General features: G+C 40.5%; 1 long non-coding RNA gene across 1 annotated transcript in view; it reads left to right on the top strand.

Annotated features, from left to right (window-relative positions):
• LOC110207252 (uncharacterized) overlaps positions 1-9,806 on the top strand; it is a 184,248-nt gene extending 174,442 nt beyond the window's left edge. Inside the window, exon 5 of the long non-coding RNA XR_002324107.2 lies at positions 9,360-9,806. This is a non-coding gene — a long non-coding RNA (uncharacterized LOC110207252). The remainder of the gene's footprint in view (positions 1-9,359) is intronic.
• Positions 9,807-17,081: the final 7,275 nt, after the last annotated feature.

Here is a 17,081-nt window from a genome sequence, read left to right as displayed (position 1 = left end):
AGACAGGAAGTGGGTTAAAAATCTTGCCCCTTGTAGCATTGTCTCTCTCCAGGTGCTGAAAGAGTCAAAGTGAAGAATTCACACTGGTAGAAGAAAGCCTGAGATAGCCTGGCTAGTGCCTTTTAAAGACCTTCCTAGCTAATTATAAAAGCTCTTCTTCATCACTGGTTGTTGTTTTCAATCATTATTCATGTACAATTCTGTGACCCCATTTGGGGTTTTCTTGGCAGATTCTGGAGTGATTTGCCATTTCCTTCTCCAGCTCATCTTGCAGATGAAGAAACCGAGGCGAACAGGGTTAAGTGACTTACCTAGGGTCATATAACTATTAAGTGTCTCAGATCAGATTTGAACTCAGGAAGATGAGTGTTCCTGACTTCAGGCCTTGCCCTCTATCCACTGCCACACTTGACCGCCCTCACCACTGGTTAGCAGACAGAAGCCAGATACAGGATTTCTACACATGCTCCAATGTCTGAATCTCCCAGAAGCAGGCGCGTCAGCCTCTTCCACATCACATGAGATGCTATTTGTAAAGCGCTTAGCACAGTGCCTGACGTGTAGCAGGCCCTATATAAATGCTTATTTCTTCCCCTCCCTCCAACATGGGGAATTGCGGCAGCATTACTCTGAATACTCATGAAGAGTGGGCTCAGTAGGCAGTCCCCTGTTACATGGTCTAGAATTTTATCAGGAATAGAAGCTCACTAACCCATAGTTTGCAGACTCCACTTTTTCTTTTATTGAAAATCTGGACAACATTTGCCCTTTTCCAGTCCTATGGTGCTTCTTCTGTTTGTGCAGTTTTTCAAAGGTTCCTGACTGTGATTCAGCAGTCCTACCTGCTAGTTCTTTCAGTACCCTGGGATGTTGTTCATCTGGACCTGGTGACATGAACTCATCAAGGGCAACTAGGCATTTTCTTATTGTATTTGTTTATCGTGAATATCATCTCCCAATTAGCCAATCTGTTAGATTTGTTGTTGTTGTTGTTGTTGTTGAGTCCTGTCTGACTCTTCCTGACCCCATTTGGGGTTTTCTTCACAGAGATACTGGAGTGGTTTGCTATTTCCTTCTCCAGCTCATTTTGCAGATGAGGAAACTGAGGCAAACAGGATTAAGTGACTTGTCCAGGATCACACAGCTAGTAAGGGTCTGAGGTCATATTTGAACTCAGGAAAACAAATCTTCTTGACTCCAGAACCAGAGCTCTATATATTGTGCCACCTAGCTTCCCATAGGCTTGTTAGTAGTCTTGAAATAATGAGGTCCCATACTAGGGTGATGGCATTGAACATAGAGAAGAAGGGACAGATGTGGATGAAATTAGGGTTAGAATCATGCTTTGGTTGTAATTGAGTGGCTGTATCAGCTGGAGGGGAGAGAAAAATTAAAGATTACACTATTGCAGATTGGATGAATGCTATTGACAAAAATAGTCAAGATAATAATAATGATGAATTATTAAGTTGATTAAATTATCAAAATGGCAATTAGAAGATAAGCAAATATGTTAAATTTGATGTTCGAGTGATACACCACAGTGGAGGTACCCTGTAGACAGCTGGCGATGTAGTCTGGAGCTTAGCAAAGAGGTCAGGGCTAGATTTGAGATTTAGCCACACAGAAATGATAGTTAAAGCAATGTCAATAAGGTTGCTGAGGGAGAGACAGCAGAGAAACAGAACAGAAAGAGGGCCAAGGGCAGAACCTTGGGAAATCTCTACCTTCAAGGAGTGAATGAAGATGACAGGGAAGGAATGGTTGGAGAGGTAGGAGAACCACAAGACAATAAAGGTATCTCATGAAGGAGGAGTTAATATACAGAAACAAAGGGGGTATTTAATAGTGCTTTAGAGTTTGAGGAGGATAAAGATTAAAAGAAAGCCACTGGATTTGGAGAGTATGAGAAAACAATTTCAGTATAATAGCATGAATAGAAGGAAAAGGTTGAAGAGGAAGTAAGTAGTGTGGAAATGGAGGCATGGGTCTAGATCGGAGATGCTTAGCTTTGACTTTAAAACAATTTGATAACTCTATTTTAATATGATTGGTTTCCTGCATATTTCATTTTGTGCTTTTAAAAACATTTGGAGAAGGGATCCATATGCAATTCGCCAGAGTGCCAAAGGGGTCTACAACAACAAAAAAACCCCTTAGATCTCTTGGTTCTGGACAAATTTTTTGAGAAATTTTACCTGAGATGAGAAAGAGCCATTAGAGAGAGGAGAAACTAAATATGCATGAAAGAGAATGGGGCGAAGTATGGTGGCAAATGGGATCAAAGGCACACTTATGGGTTGGTTAGCTTTAGTATGAATATAGATACTTCATCTGAGAAAAAGAATGAAAAAGAATGGATGATGTTGAGAAATTTTCAAGAGGAGAGAAGGATTGACAACACACATCAAATGACCTTATTGAAGTAAGAGACTGAGTCATCTGCCCTAAGTATGAGGGTGATAGGTTAACTAGGGGGCTAGAGGAGAAAGGGAAAGGTTTGGAACTATCACTGTGGAGAATTAGAGAGACAGTCAATAAGAGCACTCTCTCACTGTGAGTCATGTGATATGCATTTGTAAAATGGCCAGACACAGAACAGACTGAAGAGAATTGAGCCAGACAAGGATTTATCCTGTAGAGGTGGCTTTGATTAAAAACAAACAAACAAACAAACATCATTGTCTATCCAACTGAACAACCTACCTACTGATGAATTTTGCTCATTTCCCAAAGGTTGGTCTTAAACCTAAAGGCTTACATCAATTTTAAATTACCATGCAAATTCTTACTAGCCACTGGCTATTGGTCAATAAGAAGTTTTAGAAAATGGAAAATGTGTCTCCCAATCTTCATTTCCTTAGATTCTTGGCATTTGATCACTCTCTAAATTAGGAAATGGATGAGCTTGGAAAGGGCCGGAAAAACCCTCCCAACATTTTGTAGGCCAATTGTTTTGAACTTCTTTTCAAAGCTGATATAAACTCAGTCCAGGGAAGAATGATATGAGTAACTGCTTGGCTTGCTGTTCATTTTAATAGCTGATTTCACTCATATTTTCCACTCACACCATGGCACAAATCATGTTATGATGGTGTTAATTATTTTTCAGGATCTCTCTGAGTTTTTTGAGCATTGTCCACACAGGCAAAGAAAAGTGAAGCAATAATATGGTGATTTTGATTTTGTGTAGACAGCCTGTCTAGATTATTTTGGACCTTTCTTAATAAGGGAGGGTTAGGTTTGGTTTTGGGTCCAATCATCCAGATAATTATTCTATTCACCTTTGCCTGCTAAGGCCTAACACTGAAGGAGACTGCATAATTGGTCAATAAGTATGGTTAAATGTGGTTACTTGGGGAATGAGAGCCACTGTGGCTCCAATCCCAACTCTTTCCTAGAATTCCCACCCATGTCTGAGGAATTCTTGGTCTTCTCCAAGCACCATAGCACCTTTTGACCTACTGGCTATGTCTTTGCTCTCTCTCTGAGTGCAGCCTAGCTGAACAGCTATGGAGCTCAAGTCTCTTTCTGAAATCACTGATGACAAAAGCTCATTTTCCTTTCGGTTTGGTTTACTTTAAATCCAGTGAGTTGTGGGCTCCTTAGCTCTCCCTCTCTGTGCAGTAGCCCAGAAAAAAAAATCCCAATTCTACTCCCAGCAGGGTTGCCATTAAGCTATGCTGATCTATACCTGTTTGTATTCATCAGGTTTATTTCTTCAGTGTAAGTCAACCTGATGCAGCTTTTACATTCTGAGTTTTTAACCTGGACTCAAGAACAGCCAAGATGGCTGAAGGGCGACAGCTTTTGTCTACCCATCCCTCTCTCACCTCTGAAATTAATGTGATGCTTATCTGGGTGCAGAGGAACAGACAGCAAGATACTTAATGTAAATTCAGCCAGCAGGCTCGTGCTGCTTCACAAAATATTGATTAGGTGTCTGATTTGCTCTCCCCTGACAGTGGGCCGTAAGGAATGAACCAATGAGGTGGGCTCAGCGCCAGCTTGTCACGGTCATTCGATAAGACCAGGCAACCAATAGGGAGATGCCACCTTTTGATTGGGTGAGAGGGAAGTGGGGAGGGGGGCAGGGGAAGGTGTCTTAGCAACAGCAGAGAATGTCCTACTCACACACACACACACACACACACACACACACACACACACACACACACACACACACACACACACACACACACACTCCTATTCCATGTTCAGCACCCGCTGCCAATGAAAAGTTGCTGCTTATGTCTCTTAATGCTTTTATTTTTTGCCAAAAACAAGTTTCCAAAGGACCAGTCTCTTAACACATCACACTGCTTACCTGTTCAATCAGCCCCTAATCTCTTTTTTAATGGAAAGAAGGGGCAAAAATTCCATCTCCCAGCCCCCACCTCTTTTGCCACCTGATAACACCTATCTTATTAAAAAGAAACTTTAATCTTCAGGTAAATGTTCCCAGCTTTGTTCCTAGGGTGCTGGTTGCTGGCCTTTCTGACCCAACATGTAGAAGAGTCTGGAGAAGGGGGTGAGGAGAAGGAGGGAGAGTCTAGCTGTTCCTTTTGCTTCCAGAGAGAGGACTGCAGATGGGATTTCACTGAAATTGAGCAGGCTTCAGTATTACTGTTGTTTTTCTGCTGGTTCCCTCACATTGTTACATGGCCTTCACATACAGTACCCCGGCCGACTTCCTGTTTCCAGAGCGACATTTGGCAATTCCTTTCTTAGACACAAGCATTCCCAGCATCAGAGTACTTTAATTTGAAAGGCTTCCCTCCTTCGGCTTCCTCTGGGGTTTTAATGTTTCCTGAGTAGGGACTGAAGAATAGGGGTAGCTTTGGGCTCAGTTTGGCTCCCATGATCAGAGTGGTCATTGCTCTTGCCCTTTAAGTAGGTGTTTTATCTTGACTACTATTCTACTTGCAGGTAGCCAAGAATACCAAACATTTTTACTAGGTTTCTCTAACATTCTTCAGATAGCTGTGATAATGTCATAACTTCCTTTGGCTGGGTGGGGGAACCATTGGGCTGAAGTAATCTTTATTCTGAGGAACACAGGGCCATTCTTTAACCTGGAGAAGGGAAGGCAGAGCGATGATGTTGTAGGAATCTTTTGGTCCACAAAAGGCACTCATTAGATGCACTCATTCTTCTTTATATTTCCTGGTGTCAGAATGAGGGGAAATGGTCTGCAGTAAGAAGGATTTAAATTAGATTCAGAGAAGAACTTCGTAAGTCTTGGGTTACATAATGGACCATCAGGTAAGAATGTGGAATGTCTTGTCTTAGGGGATGAAAGTAATTTTTTAAAGCACTCAGCTGTTGGAGTTTTGTTTAGTTACATTCTCCTGTGGCTACAAGGGGATAGAAAAAAATCATAGATGACCTCTGACCCTAAGATTCTCTTGAACAGAAGATAGTGGGTATTATCAATCTGGTAGTTAAGTGATCAAAGAATATTTACAGAGCACTAACTTATGTACCTACCATCAGACTAGGTATTATGGAAGTGACAAAAGATGGATGAGATATTGTCTCTAACTAGAAGAAATTTTTAGTCTAGCTCACCGGAGACAAAACATACACAATGCACACACCTAGGAAAAATAGGGAATAAGACAGAATGAGTGTTAATTTTGTGAGGCAGATAATAAATGCCACATGAGTTAGAAAAGAGAAACAATGGAGTACAAATGGAGATGGAGTGATTCAATGGAGATAGGATTAGCCTGGGAATTAGAGCACCTGATTTTGAGTTCCATCCATATCCTTAGCTAGCTGTGTGACTGTAGGCAAGTAACTGGACCTCCTTGGCTCTCACTATCCTAGAATAACAGGATTTAGAGCTGGAAGGGACCTCCCAGCCATCTGGTCCAATTGATATCTGAAAGGAATCTTCTGTCCTCCCATTACAACATATTGAACAACTGGTCATCCAGCCTTCGCTTGAAGATGTATAAGGAGAGGAAACCCACAGGATGCAATATTTAGAGCTAGAAGGGAACTGAATAGTCATTGAGACCAACCTCTTCGTTGTACAGATAGGGAAATGCAGGCTTAGGAACATAGTCCCATAGCATTCCAGTCATGGAGGCAGCCAGAGAAAATGCACACAGAATAGGGAGATTAATGTCATGTGCAATGAGGCCAGTGTCACTGGATTGTAGAGTATGTGGAGGAAGGGTAACGTATAAGAAGACTGAAAAGCGGCCAGGTTATGAAGGGCTTTAAAAACCAAACAGAGGATTTTATATTTGATCCTGAAGATGATAAGGATCCACTGGAGTTTATTGAATAGTGGGGTGATGTGTTCAGACTTGGAGTTTAAGAAGATCATGTTGATAGCCGAGAGGAAAATAAAATGCAAACTCTAGCCTTCCAGCCTTATTGAATACCATTCTATCTCCTGTCTCTGTTCACTGACACAGGAACACCCCATTTTGGGGGAATGTACTCTTCCTCAAATCTGCTTTTCAGAATCCTTATCTTCATTAAGCTATTTTATCTTCACCTTAGCAACCACCTTCCTTTCCCTGTTCCTTTCCTTTCACAATCCCCACCTTTCAACCTGCTAACCAGCTGTGGGTGAGATCTCCCCCCTCAAATTTTCCTAGACCACTTTAACCTGATCTTTCCTTTGTATCCATTCATACCTGTCTTGTATTAGAGTCAGCTATGTGTATGTTACACCCAGTACTAGGAGGCACAGTGGCTAGAGCTCTCACCTGGAGACAGAAACACCCAAATTCTAATCTAGTCTTAGATATTTATTAGTTGTGTGACCTGGACAAGTCACTGAATCTCTGCCTCATCCATAAAATGGGGATAATATTAGTACCTACCTTGTGGGATTATTGTGAGCATAAAATGAGGTAATACTTGTAAAGTGCTTTGCAAACCTCAAAATGCCGTATAAATGCTCATTATTATCATGAATAATTATTATATCACAATACAATCACAATACAATAATAATTATGTAATAAAAATTGTTACTACTATTCCTTCCTCAGTAGAATGTAAGCTCCCTGAGGGCAGGAATTATTTTGTTTCTGTCTTTGTAACCCTGGGGTATGTGGGGGTTCTAGTAAAGTGCTTGGCACATAGTAGGTGCTTGTTAATTTCCAATGAATGGAAGAATAATCTTTCCTGAAAATACAATAATATTGAATATGATGCCCCCCCCCAGCATGCATATCCCAAGAAGAATAGTGCTTAGGAATTGTATGTTGTAATATGACCAGATGATTTATATAAAAAAAAAATAATCATTGGACAAGTGAATCAGTCAAACAAGTCTGTTTAGGAATGGCTAGGTATTCAATAAAATTAAACTGGGGCTATTTGGAGGCTTCTAGAGAATGACCCTTAGTGTCATCTGATCTAGCCTTCCTTTCCCTCTGTGGATTACGTTACAGCTCATTAACATTCTTACTTTTATCTCCCTATTTACATGCTGAGAATAGACACAGATTTGGTAAGGTCTACACCTGTCAGGATGGAGGGACAATAATAGAACCACCATTGGGGACTAATAGACATTGGTTTTAGGAGCAGGTCCAGTAAGGTCTAGGTCAGGAAGCCAGTAGCTGCAGAGTCAGGGAATTTAGTCAGCTGTCATCCCTTCCTAATTAAAAATAGCCCAGTGTCTCTTGCATTCCATTTTTCTGTGTTAGTTCTCTACCTACCCAACCCTTTCCCCCATTCCAAACCTGTGTAAGGATATTCTCCCTCTACAAATGGGTCAGACTGTTTGCATGTTTAAGCCATGGGGAATTTGATTCAATTCAGTTCAATAAACCTTTCTTAAGCACCTGCTGTGCACAAGACACTGTGGTAGGTGCCTGGTATCCAAAGACAAAATTGAAGGAGTTGACATTCTACTGGGTAGATTCCGTGCATACACAGTTAAGTCAATAGAAACTGGTAGGAGACAGAGAGATCACTAACAGCCAGATGGCTCAAGAAAGACTTGTTGTTCTTGGGTAAGTCTTCAAAGATGCTAAAGATTTGAAGTGTATGGAACCAGCCTGTGTAAAAGCCCAGAGATGGAAGATGGCATTGTTGAATTTGAGAACAGCTCATAAGCCAAGTTTGTTGGAATGTACAAAGTGAAGTAATATAAAATGTTTGCAAAGGTAGGTGGGAATCAAATGGTGGAGGATTTTCCATGCCAACCAGCCTGAGGAGTTTGTATTTTATCTTAGAGACCATAGGGAGCTACTGAAGATTTTTGAGCAAGGGAGTATCCTATATGTTAAGAATATTCATTTGGCAGCTTTGTGTAGGGTAGATTAGAAAAAGGAAGAACAATTAGGAGGCTATTATAGTAGTCCAGGTGAGAAATAATGAGGTTCTAAAGAGTGAGTGAAGAGTAAATGGAAGGAAGGAAATAGATCTGAGAAAAGTGGCATCAATTCAATTCAATTCAGTTCAATTCGCTTAAATAAATATGGCAAAATACTGTTTTAAAAATATTCATTCAGTAAACATTTCTACATTAGCTTTAAGGTTTTGCAAAAAACTTTACATAGATTAACTCATTTGATCATCATAACAATCCTGTCAGATAGTGACTATTATTTTAATTCCCAATTTATAGATGAGAAAACTGAGGCTGAGAAAAGTTAAGTGACTTGCCCAAAGTCACTTATTCTACTAAGTATCTGATGCAGGATTCGAAAGCAGTCCTTTCTTATTGCCAGCCCTAGCTCTCAACCCACTATACCGCACTACTTCCTTTGCAGTTTGTTTTACTTACTTCCTTAAACTTACGTCTTGCGTAGCATAAATGTTGAATGAAACCCCTCCATAATGCTAGTGTTGGGGGACAGGGATAAGACCAATAGATTGTAGACTCATTTGGTTATATTAGAATAGCTGACATTTATACAGTATTTTGAAGTAAGCAAAGCCTTGTAACAACCCATGTTATAGATAAATTGAGATTCAGAGGGAATATGCCCATGGTCAAACGGGCAATAAAAGTAGTACAACCAGGCTTCAAAGCTATGTCTTTTGACTCCAAGACCAAGGCTCTCTGGACTATATCCTGCTGCTTTCAATCACTTACCTGGTCATATGTCAACTATAAAAGAGGCAAAAAAAAAAGAGTCAAGTTTTAGTCACCAGGTATGTAGTTATTTAGGGAGATATGATTTGAACCACTGATATGGACTTGAACCATGTTATTAGTTTGGTTGAAAGAGCAGTAGACTAGGAATCTGGAGAATTGGTTTCTGGGTTTTTTTCTGTTACAAAGTATTGACAGTCATTCCCTTCTGAGTTTTGCTTTCTACATCTATAAAAATGAAGGATTTGACGGTAGACTAAAAGCTGTCTCCGGTCTCTTCCAGCTCTGACATCTATGGTTGCTGTTCTAATATGGATCCATGCTTCAGTACTTACAAGAATCCATGACTTCATTGATGTGGGACCTTTCTCTCCTCTGAGGGAGAGTAGAGCCCTGCCATGCCTTAGTAGGCAGTCATCAGGAGCTGCTGTAGCCAGAAAACCATCATCACCTGGTAGGCAGCCTTCTGCTGATGGGCCTCTCTGAACTAATCTTGGCCGGTCCTTGGATGACAGACACTAGGCCAATACTTGAAGCCTATCCAGCCCTGGGTAGGACCTGCCAGGGCTTGAATTCTATGGACATAACCTACCCAGAATAGCCTCTGTTCCATAGTGAGGAATAAGAGGAGGACTTTGGTGGAGGACAACATGATTATAACAATCTGATTTTTTAAATCAACAATTAAACTGCTAATGAACCATTATTAAAACATTATTAATTATTTCAATTAATAATTTGATGTATGTTTTTGTGCCTCTTGGAACACACAGCACAGTTCCTACTCTGCTTAGGTTGTATGACCTGCAAATTACAGGCTCAGGACATACCCCAGTGGGCAAAAACTAAGTAAACTTCTGCTATCAACCTTAGTGTCAGCTAGGTGAGGCAGTTAGCAGATGTGCTGGATAGACAGCTGGGCCTAGAGTCAGAAAGAACTGAATTCAAATCTGGCCTCAGATATGTACTAGCTCTGTGACCTTGGGCAAGTCACTTAACCTTAGCTTACCTCAGTTTCCTCAGCTGTAAAATGAGGATAATAAGAGTACCTATCTCCCAGGGTTGTTGTGAAGATCAAATGAGATAATCGCTGTAAAGCACTTAGCACAGTGCCTGGCATATAGTAAAGGCTATGTAAATATTAGCTGTGGTTATCATCATCATCATCATCATCCCTGCACCTATCTGGCCTAGACCTTTCTATGGAGCCATTTAGACAGACTTGATCCCTGCCCTCTAGTTACTTATAGTCTACATTAGTATCATAAATCTAGAGTTGGAAGACACCTCTAATTTTATTGATTAAAAACACCGAGGCCCAGAAAAGTAAAGTGACTGGGCCCATGGATAGTAAGTGGCAGATGCATGAGTTTAATGCAAGGTCTGTGACTCCCAAGTTCACCTCCAAGATAGAAATAGACAATAGAGGGGTGGTTGAATATAAAAATAAAAGCATATACCAAGTACAGAATTAAATGTTGGACAAACACACAAGTAGGTAGGATGAAACGTTTCCATACATGACAAGAGCTGGGAGGTAGAGATGTTGGAATTCTAATCTCAGGGTCAAGTAGGCTTCTCTTACAGTAAAGTTTATTATTTCTGATTTTTTTTTAACACTGTGATCAGACTAAAAGCAACTTCATGACTATTAAGTTACAGTGTTTGTTTACTGGTTACATAGTCATCCTTGAATCTTCTTGAATTTCTGGAATGGCCCTATTATCTAGTTTCCTTTGGACTCCCTTGGGCCTGGAGTCCTTTATTAGAGTGAAAGAGAGAGAGAGAGAGAGAGAGAGAGAGAGAGAGAGAGAGAGAGAGAGAGAGAGAGAGAGAGAGAGAGAGAGAGAGAGAGTTAGTTGAATGTGTTGTTTTGGGGAAGCCAGGGTTTACCTCTCAAGCTAGACATTCTACTTAGTGAAGCAGGAATCATCATGTGTTTAGTGTGTATCTAGCTATCCTATTGATTGCTTAGTGACTCCTAAAGATCATACATCAAAATGAAATCATTGGAATTGATCTCATTGGTATCACTGAGAGTAGGATAAAACCCATGACTGGTCAGACTGCTCTGGATAGGTATATTTTATTTAAAAGAAATATGATAGTTAAAAAGGGTGAGGGAAGGGGTGAGGTAGCATTGCATATTAAGAAGGTATGCTCATGTCAGGAAATCTAGGGACCAAATGGGGTATATGTGACACAGAGTGTTTGGTCAAAGGAAGGAGAAACAGAAGCCTGACACGGAGACATTGTAGAGTAGTGATGAGGCATTTCAATTATCTAGACATTTGTTGGAGCCCTCTGCCAAAAACTTAGTAACTCCTGACTTAGTGGTAATTTAATCTTTCAAAAGATGGAAGAACTAATGGGGGGAAATTCAATTCTGGATCTGATTTCCACTAACAGGGAGGGACTACTTACTAGTATGGAAATGATGGAAACCTTGGAGAGATGTGACTACTCCACCCTAGAATTTGTGATAGAGAAGCAGGCAAACAGCAAACATTTTTTTAAGCTCCATGAGACTGAAAAACCAGGGTTAATGAATGGGGATGGGAGAACATAACTGAGTCAGCAGTGGAGCCCAAAAAGGAATGAAGACAATGTCTGGCCCTGGTGCTTTCCTTAAAAGGGATCTAATGACAGTCAGTTAGAGGAAGGGTCTGAAGAGACAGAGTATAATTCCAGTGTGTCAGAAGCCTAGGGGCATGAGTAGGTTACTGATAATGTGCCTTAGATTTTGCTAGGTAGGGAAAGAATATTTCAAATGGTTCATCAAATTTCCAGATGACTTGGAGCTGAGAGGAACAGCTGGCATACTGTATGACAGAGTCAGAATCCAAATGGACCTTTTCAGTACTAGAGCATTGGGTTGAATTTCATAAGTTGAAATTCAATAGGTAGAAGTGTCTTGCATTTGGCTTCAAAAAATTCTACTTCACACATATAAGATGAAGGAAGCATGGATAGATAGCAGTTGTTTTGAAAAAGATCTGGGGGTTTTAGCAAACTGTCATCTCCATATGAATCAGCAATGTGATGTGACAGTCAAAAAGCTAATATAATTTTGGGCTGCATTAAGAGAGTCATAGCATCCAAGAATAAGGAAGTGCTAGTATTATAGGACTCTGTCTTCATTATATTTCATTTGTAGTATTATGTTCAGTTTGGGGTGCCATGAAAGATATTACCAAGAAAGCTAAGGATATATCTACCTCTACTACTACTACTACTACTACTACTACTACTACTACTACTACTACTACTATTACTATTCCTACCACCACCACCACCACTACTACTATTCCTGTTGCTACTACTACTATCACCTTCTCCCACTACCACCAGTACTGCAACCACCACTACCACTACTGTTATTACTACTACTACTACTACTACATAAAAACTAGAATTTATAGAGTACTTAAAGATTTCTAAAGCACCTTACGAATACTATCTTATTTGATCATCTCAAGAACTCTGTGAGGTAAGGTGATTTGCCCAGGGTTGTTCAACTACTGAAGTGCCGAAGCAGAATTGGAATTCTAGTCTTCCTGACTCCAAGTCCAGTACTCTTGCCCACTGTACCACCTACCTGCCTCCATATGTCAGGATCAAGTGAAAGAAGTGAGATATATATAGTCTGGAGAAGAGACCATGGAGGAATGATAGTTTCAAGTATATGAAAGACCCTCAGGTTGAGGAGAGATTAAACATTTTCTGTTTGGCCCTATCTTCACACACATTCAAGAAAGTCTAGGAAATGTCAAAATCCAATACAAGGAAACATGGAGCTCATACGACAGTAAAGCAAGTCAACTTTATGGGGATGGGTGATATTCACAAAATGAAGTCAGTGAGAATGATGGAGACAGGTTAGCTGGGACCCCAGAGGGAATGGGCGTTCTCTCCCAAACCAGTAAAGTCCGATGGGTTTTTATAGGTTTCTTACTTGTGTCTAGCAATACCAGGTATCTGGGGCAAGAGTAAGAATCCTGAACCTAAAGGCTGTTGCAGTTTCATGCTTGTGGTGGGGAGGAAAGGCTCCTGGGTAATTGGAGGCTAATTGATATTCAAATTCCTCACTTCCCAGAAAAAGGACTTTAGGTTGTTACTTCTGGTTTTACTCTGACAAGGCCACTGAGCTTCTTTGAGGCTTCTTCATTTAGCAGATTGGAGAGGCTACCATATTCTTTACAGGCCCCAAGATAGCAGAACCAGGAGAAATGGGTGGAAGTTAAAAGGAACCCAATTTCAACTTGACATCATGAAAAATTTCCTAATAGTTAAAACTGTCCAAAAGTGAAATGGGCTGGCTTAAAAAGTGGAGGATACCTCTTCCTTGGAGGTCTTCATGCAGAGACTGGATGTCCACTTGTGGGATGTTATAATGAAGATACTTTTTGTATAAGGGTTGAACTAGACAGCTACTGGAGGCCCTTCTAATTTTTAAATTCTGTTTATGTGAATTCTTAGCCTTTGAACAGCTTTGATAATAGAGACAGAAAACTGACCAAACCCATACTTTTTTTTAACCTATCTTTCCCACCCCCACCTCCCATCCCCAACAGGTAAGTAACAAGTAGAACAAAAAGAAATCATTGTCTTTCCTTCTCATATTATAGTAATTTTTTTAGATGCAACTGTGGGAAAATGGCTATTTTTTGGTAAGGTTCATGGAAGCAGAGGCATTAGATTTCCTGGCAAGTCACATTTTGCAGTGGTACCTTCTTCAACTCCCTTCTCTGATCTCAACCACATTTATTTGAAGAGGCATTTTGGTGTATGCAAGTAGAAAGGTTAGTAAATTAGGTTTGAACCCTAACTCTTACACCTGTTGGTAACTTTGTCCCTTGGCCTGAAGTCAGGAATACTCATCTTCCTGAGTTCAAATCTAGCCTCAGATACTTACTAGCTGTGTGACTCTGGGCAAGTCACTTAACCCTGTTTTCCTCAGTTTCCTCATCTGTAAAATGAGCTGGAGAAGGAAATGGCAAAGTACTCCAGTATCTTTGTCAAGAAAACCCCAACTGGGGTCATGGAGAGTGGGACATGACTGCGCAGCAACACTGCTACCACTAATGTCTCAATTGACTTCCCCTCTCTGGGCCTTAGTTTTCTCCAATGTAAAATGAGAAGGTGTGATTGGACAAGTGATGTGGTCTCCTTCAGTTCTCTATCCCATGATCTCCTTGGTGCATGTCTTCTCCTTAATTCTCTTTATTCCCCCTTAAAAAAAAATTGCTTAATGGAACATTAACAAACCTTGATCAATACTCATTTCTCCTTCACAGAACAGTGCCAGAGTTCAAAAGTCAGAGTCAAAGCTGAAGATGCTCCTGTCACATGCCAAACCCCTAAGGTGGCCAAAGCAAATTCTGCCCAATGTTGTTGGCTGCTTCCCCATGTTTTTATTTTACCACTGCTCCCTGACATTCCAGCGAGGCTTTATAATGTTCAAAGCCCTTTCTCAGACATTGTCTTTTCTAAACCATAATACAGCCCTCTAAGGGAGGGACTGAAAATAATTGTTATTGCCTTTTTACACATAAGCAAACTGAGGTTCAGGGAGGTTAAAAGTGGTTTGCCCAAATGTGTATAACTCCTAAGTGATGGAATAGCTGGGAAGAAAAGCAGGTTTTTTTTTTCTGACTCCAAGTCTAAATAACTTTCCACTAAAGCCTGCCATGACTCTGTCAATCTTTCCCAGGCAATGGGGAAAAAAAAATCTTTAATCACAGAATCCAGAATCTCATCTTGGCATCTGTCCTTATCCACAAACCCTCAAAGCCCTTCACCTTTACATCAGTGGAGACATTTTCAGATTGTGCAAAACTTTTTGCTCCTTCAAACTAATTAAGCTCTGATGACATCAGCTTTATTTGCAATGCACCTGATTAAGGCCGTGATACTAATTAAACTCTTGAATGATTAGAAATGCAAATTGGCAGCCTTGGGTTCAACCAAAGGCCTGAGTCTGCTAGCTCTGGGACAGTGGAGGGTATAAGTAAAAGTGTCTCAGGAGGAGAAATGTTCTCCATTTCCACCTGCATCCTGTGCAGAAATAATATTGCCTGTTAGGGGCCAAGTCTTATTTACTTAACATTGATGGTGACTGTGCAGAGAAGCACCATCTTCCTCAAACATCTGCTACCTTTGCAAATGGAAACTGAGCCAAGGTTATGAGGCTTGAGGGGATAAGAGGGACCTCATTCACTTCACATTGCAAGAGTTGGAGCATTAGTCACTGCTGGTGAAGGATGAGGATGGCTGCTTCATGATTGCCTGGTTCTGGCCTGTTTAGGTGATTAAGACATTTTTACCCTGTAGCACTGTCCAGGAAAAGACTTTTGTTTTCAAGAGATGGCTCAGAAATCAGAGTTGTTTGAATAAAGAAACCAGGTCTGCAGGCAGATCACTGTCTCTCAGCACTTAGCACCATGCTTTGTCCATAATGTGTGCTTAGTAAATGTTTGATGAATCACATAATTTGAGAGTTGGAAGAAACCTTCAGTTCCAAGGGGAAGGAATCACTCCATTTTCCTATGAGCTTCCTTTCTCTTTTGCAGGTACCTGTTCTCCCCTTCCTGCTCCACCTTGTGTTTTGTCTTCTCCTATTAGAATGCAAGCTCTGTGAGGGTAAGGACTATTTTGTTTGCTTTTTTTTTTATTATACCCATACTCAGCACAGTGCCTTGCATGTAGTAAGCATTTAATAAATGCTCTATCATTTATTTATATCTACCCACCTACCTATCATCTTTCTTTTTATATCTATCTTCCTTCTTTCCTTCTTCCTTCCTTCCTTCTTCCTTCCTTCCTTCTTTCTTCCTTCTTTCCTTCCTTCCTTCCTTCCTTCCTTCCTTCCTTCCTTCCTTCCTTCCTTCCTTCCTTCCTTCCTTCCTTCCTTCCTTCCTTCTTTCCTTCCTTCTTTCCTTCCTTTTCTTTCTAACTACCATCTTTCTTTATATATCTATTTGTTTGTCTGTCTACCTACCTATCATTTTCTTTCTAGATCTATTTATCTATTTATCATCTTTCTTTTTATGTCTATCTATCTGATTATATATGTCTGTCACTTTATTATCTCTATCATATCTATCTATCTATCTATCTATCTATCTATCTATCTATCTATCTATCTATCTATCTATCTATTTCAGGGCCCACTTAGTTGAACTCATATCCAAAAAAGAAGTCCCATCACCACATACCTAGCTTTTGCTTGAAGACCTCCAATAAGGATGAAACCACCGTCTATCAAAGCAATCTGTTCCACTCTGGGGTAGCTCTAATTGTTAGGAAGATATACCTGAAATTGAACCTAAATTTGACTGCTACTTTCACCTGCTGCTCCTTGTTCTGCCAAGCAGAGCCAAGTAGAACAATGTCTAACCCCTCTTCTGCAGGACAGCCTTTCAAGTACTTGGAGAGAACTGTTATCCTTCACTGAGCTGCCTCTTCTCCTGGGTAAGTATCCACAGTTCCTTCAGTGGATTCTTATAGAGCATGGACTCAAGACCCTCCAAGTGAATCAGGTTGAACCAAGCCTCAGTTTTCTCATTTACAAAATAATGGGGTTTTACCAATAGAGAATTTGACTTAGAAGGAAGGTCATCAAATCTGAAGTATACTTGAGAAATAAACCTTTTTTTTTTAAAAGGCAATTGGGGTTAAATGACTTGCCCAGAGTCACATACAGCTAGTAAGTGTCAAGTGTTTGGTCTGAGGTCGAATTTGAACTCAGGTACTCCTGACTTCAGGGCTGGTGGTCTATCCACTGCGCCACCTAGCTGCCCCAATAAACACTTCTACTGTTGCGTTTTACCATCATTCAAAAGGAGAGGAAACTACCTACTTCATTTTCACAGGGAATATTTTCACAGACTTTTGGAGTTAAATGGTCCTCAGAGGTTGTCTTATCCAACCAGGACCTCAGTAGAGAATCTCTTAAGTTCCCCTTTAGCTCCACCATTCTTGTTCTTGGAATGCCTTTGAGTGC

This window comes from Phascolarctos cinereus, unplaced genomic scaffold (assembly GCF_003287225.1).
Source record: "Phascolarctos cinereus isolate Bilbo 61053 unplaced genomic scaffold, phaCin_HiC Scaffold_726;HRSCAF=1367, whole genome shotgun sequence".
In the NCBI taxonomy this organism is placed as follows: Eukaryota; Metazoa; Chordata; class Mammalia; order Diprotodontia; family Phascolarctidae; genus Phascolarctos; species Phascolarctos cinereus.
This window is presented reverse-complemented; position numbering and strand designations above follow the sequence as displayed.